Below are 5,000 nucleotides of genomic sequence, written 5' to 3' on the forward strand. Positions count from 1 at the left end.
TCTCAAGAACTTTGCAACACTGCAGTATACAAAGAGGGAAGCTTAAAAAGCTTAAGTCAGGCAAAATGTTAGGGGCTGCTCTTGCTATCATAAACCAACATGTGCAAGGTGCTGAGGGTGGTGATGTTGTGAATGCTGCTGAGCAACCCACAGTGAGAAGACGGAGAAGAGTGTACAGACCCAGGGTAACCTACCAGGGGCTACATGAGCTGGAGATAGTGGAGCAATATAGAGTGGACAGAGACCTCCTGCAGCAAATTGTTGAGCTCTGCCGACCACGCCTCACACACAGAACCAACAGAGGGGAACCCATCCCAGTGGATACCAAGGTATGTGTTGGCCTAAGAATGCTAGCTACAGGTACCTTCCAGAGACCAACTGGTGATATGATGGGGATTTCACAGGCATCAGCATCCAGGGTACTCCACCAGTTCCTGGATGCCATGTCAGCACATGTCTGTGAGCATGTAAATTTCCCCAATTCCCGTGAGGCATTGGCCAGCAATATTCATTTTTTCCACCAAATAGCAGAATACCTGAGTGGTGATTGCGTAATGGAGCTGCATGCATATACGCATCAAAGCACCACCTGGTGAGCGGGGTGGGGTCTACATCAACTGCAAGGGCTTCCCCTTCATCATCTGCCAGGTCATGTGCAATGCCCAGGGCATAATAATGAATGTGTGTGCTAGCTGCCCTGGAAGCTATCACGATTTCCACATCTGGCATCTGATGCAGCTGTATCAGAGATTTGCCAATGGGGACATCCCTGACGGTCACCTAGTGAGGGATGCTGGATACGCACTGGAGCCGTGGCTGATGACGCCCATCAGAAATGCATACACACCTGAACAAGAACTCCATAATGAGGCACATGCACAAACAAGAAACATAATTGAGCATGTGTTTGGGATACTCAAGTCCGCGGTTCTGGTGCGCTGGACACATCTGGGTGGAGCCTTGCAGTACTAGCCAACTACATGTACCCAAATTGTTATAGGTATGTGCCATCACTACACAATATGATCCAGGAAACAGCTGCAGCAGGAACAGCATGGGGCAGGGAATGACAGCCCCCACCATTGCCAAGGCCGCCGCACAGGCACAAAGCGTGACTCGGGAGGAGGAACAACCTGAGCCTGCCAGTAGGCCAGAAGGAGGTGTGCCCAGGTATGCCTTGGCCTTGGCAGAGGAACACATAGCACATACACTGACTTAGTAGGAACACACTGGAAATGGCCTCTCTCTGACTCACATGTACAGTAAAGGGATGCCTAACTTGACACTACCTGTTTTCAAACATGTGTAGGGAGTGTACTATGTCCATCCGACATAGGCAGTCCTGCAGCACCACCTGAGGCATGAGTGCCCTATTTTAAGCAATATAAAGCACTGCTAAGCACATTTTACCAGTATTGAGCATATTTAAATACAATTAGCGGCGTAGCTGCGCACCGGCTAACCAACTGGCGTCGGGCAAGTAATGGGTGCAATGTTGGGCAAAGTCAGGCAAAGTCGAGCAAAGTCGGGTAAACACTCTCACACCTGCTTTACTGTTCTGTAATCAGTCAGGTCTGCCCAGTAGGAAAATAAAAAGCAATGACAGGGCTTGAACTCAGGATACTGTGCACTATAGTCACAGTACTGAACCACTAAGTGATGACAGCATTTCACTGGCACAGACACAACTTAAGTCACTCACACATACCAGTTGGGGGGGTGTCACATACCTAACAGTCACAGCCAGCAGGACAATTGCCAGGCAAACTCAAACACAAACAAATGCTATATCATGCGCTTTCTGAAGAGCGCATATGGGTAACCTCTTCCCCGGGCTGTACAGACCAGATAACAGCAGGCCAGGCAGTGTGATGTGAGTTGGGTGGAAATATGGGAGATCACAAACTAATATCGCGTGTAATTGGAGAGCTTTAAGGTCGCCATGTAGAACGGTGGTATGCCTCAAGCCAGTACGATGAAGCAACAGTACGCGGACTGAAATGGAGTACCTGACGCGCCAGCACTGCAGGCTAGCAAATGTGTATAAGTGTCAGGTGTACCCCTGCATCTATGTACATCCACAGTAACAATCGGGTGTGCCCAGGTGATATGTACAAATAATAGCTGTCCCCCTGTGTAGAAATGTTGATAAGTCTGCCAGGTGACTGTGACCCTGCGAACGGCGTGCTTCCTGTCCAAATACAATCACAAAGGTGAGCCCTGAAGGTAAAACCAACTTGAATTTTCTGCACACAGCCTATAGTATATATATATATATATATATATATATATATATATATATATATATATATATACATATATATATATATAGTAGGCATGCTCACACAAAGAAATTTAGCAAATGTCAGTCAACAACATACTGAAAGATCATACTGGGCATGCTCACGCCAAAACAAACAATGGTGCAAAACGTTTCAGTCAACAACATGCTGAAAGTTCATACTGAGCGCATGCTCACACACGCCATGTCTCGAATACAGCAGTGGGCACATTTTATATCTGGCGTTGCAAATCTCCACTCCAGACATATGTCACTATTCACCAATCAACTTCTTTGCGCTTTTGAGTGATATGGCTGGGCAGACCGCCGTGTATTGGACCCCTGTCTGTGAAATCCAAACTATGTAATACAATTACTTAAGGGGCTGTTTCAGAGGTAAACGAAAATCCAAGGAAGATCAGTAAAATCTCAGTCAAAGTATCATCAAACAATGACTCTAACAGCTGTCCATATATTCTGTCTTTTCCAAAAGAATCCATAGAACCATGAAGCTTTCTTTAGCTGTCATAAATATCAGTGTAACTCATATATGTTCTGTGTGTTGCAAAGTGTAAATTCATACATGACTGACATTGTAACATCTTATCAGAATGGTTCCATACATATTTACCCCCTCTCACTGACAGGGCCCATTACCATACTGGAGATTTGAAAAGCCAGAAATCACATATACAATGAGTTAGCTCTATCAAACCCTAAAAAACCACGATGTCTGGGATGACATGATGACCTGGCGCTGTGTCATATGTGATCTCTAAAACAAACGGGCCTGCACCTGAACAGTGCAGTGAGACTCACCTCTGCACAGGATCGCAGAGCTGTTGAATGGGTTTACAGCAACATTTGGCACCTCCACAAGTGTTGGTGCACAACAGACTTCATCGGAACTCATGTCTTATAAGCCCTAAATAAGCCTGATCTGGTATGAGTCCATCATTATGGAACTCATAAACAGAGCTATTGGGGAGACTACAAACACTAGCCCTACCCATTTGGTTTGGTCAGGGCAGATGTAGTCCCCTAAACCTGCTAGACAGTTTATGAGCACAGTTACACAGGACATACATCATGAAATGACTCACATGGCTGGAACCTTGGCCCTTTCCAACTCCCACACACATGTTGTATCACAAAGTCAACAACCTGTGCATAAACACATGTCATCGATGGATTGCCAACTGGGGCACAGATAGATCCTAAGGTAAGTGCTTGTTCCCTGTTGGACTATGATTTGGTAAGCTTCTTGTCCCGCATGGCTCAGTCCTGGGACCCCTCTGTCCTGGTGTATACTTTTCAGAAATACAGTCAAACATGTGAGGGCTATAGTTGCTTAGCGTTGTGGATGACTGTGAGTTGTCATAATCAATGTTTGGGACAACAGAACATCCTTAAAAGGTCTCAGTCAGACAGATGTGTGGGAATTATGGCCTTGAGCTACAGTCATACAGATACCCACACTTGGGTGCCAACACCCTAAATATGGAGCAACCATAAAGGATCTTGTGTTTATGTGGATAGTCATCTCTACTTTCAAACACATTCACAAAGTGGTTAGAAAATCATGCTATGTGTTCTCACAAATTGCCAAAGTCTTTGCATGTGGGTAAAGGTTCCCTCACTCATCAGTCATCAGACCCATCAGAGTACCACCACACACTTCCATTAGATCTGACTAGGCAGCTGGAAAGAACACTGGAAATACTCAACAGAGGATTACTGGCCTTAAACAGTTGCCCCATGCAACAAGACTGAAGTAACTCAATCTGTACTCTGTTGCATACTGTCTACTCAGGCAATCTCTGCCCAACAGATACCTCCTTCCTTTGTTTTATCCTGAGCTCAGGGGGATAAAACAATGTATGAAAGGCATTGCGGCCCTTGATAGCCAGGGTGCTTTCTATGGTTTTGAACCATGTTTCTGTGACTGCGGATATGTCTGCCTTCTCTTGGGTGAGGTCCCTGAGAATTTCTTTATCTAAACTGCTAGTATTGAGCAGCAGGCTTAAATTCACACTGCCTAAAAAAGTCACTATGGGGATAGATAAAGTTTTTGCCAGTATCTGGAAGCCAAGTGGTGACAAGTGCAAACCATCTCTGGCAAAACATTGTGGTTTGCCAGTGCGTATCTCCAGGCTGACAGACTGGATCCCTTGACACCGAGGCTAAGCCATTGGTGGGTAATCATTTTAGCTGGTATAGCATCATCATAGGTGAAGGCAGGATGCTCAAGGAAATGGTCATACCCATCTGGGGCACCATTGAAGCTCCATGTCTCTTCATCTAGTCCATGGTACATCATATGCTCACATGGACATGACAGTGTCATACTGGTACTTGTGGTTTAAGAACCTAAGTGCATAAGTGATCTGGTGGGCCTGTCTCCAGACACTCATTCTGATTTTCTCCTTGTTTGGCCTGATAAGGACGTAGTGTACCTTCAGTGGAATCCCAATATTAGAATGTTTGGCTGTGTGGTATATTTGCATATATGGGCTTGAGCGGGACTGCTATAATTTTAGGGGTGTGTTGTTTTGAGAATTTTGCGTCTTTTTGATTGGTCTTGGGATCAATGAGTGATTCTTTTAGGAGGTCTTGGGGGGTTGGGTAGATTACAGTGAGTACCTCTGCCTATGTGGGTCTATATGTTCCGTAGTGTTGGTAGTGAATGCTATGTGGGTCTATATCTTCCTTAGTGTTG

General features: G+C 45.4%; 1 protein-coding gene across 1 annotated transcript in view; it reads left to right on the forward strand.

The window, feature by feature from the left end:
* Positions 1 to 5,000, forward strand: part of LOC122813538 (vitamin D3 hydroxylase-associated protein-like) — a gene marked incomplete in the record, with an annotated part of 1,040,187 nt that overhangs the window by 32,281 nt on the left and 1,002,906 nt on the right.

The sequence above is a fragment of the Protopterus annectens genome, chromosome 10.part0, assembly GCF_019279795.1.
Source record: "Protopterus annectens isolate FY-2018-M chromosome 10.part0, PAN1.0, whole genome shotgun sequence".
NCBI classification, from domain to species: domain Eukaryota; kingdom Metazoa; phylum Chordata; order Ceratodontiformes; family Protopteridae; genus Protopterus; species Protopterus annectens.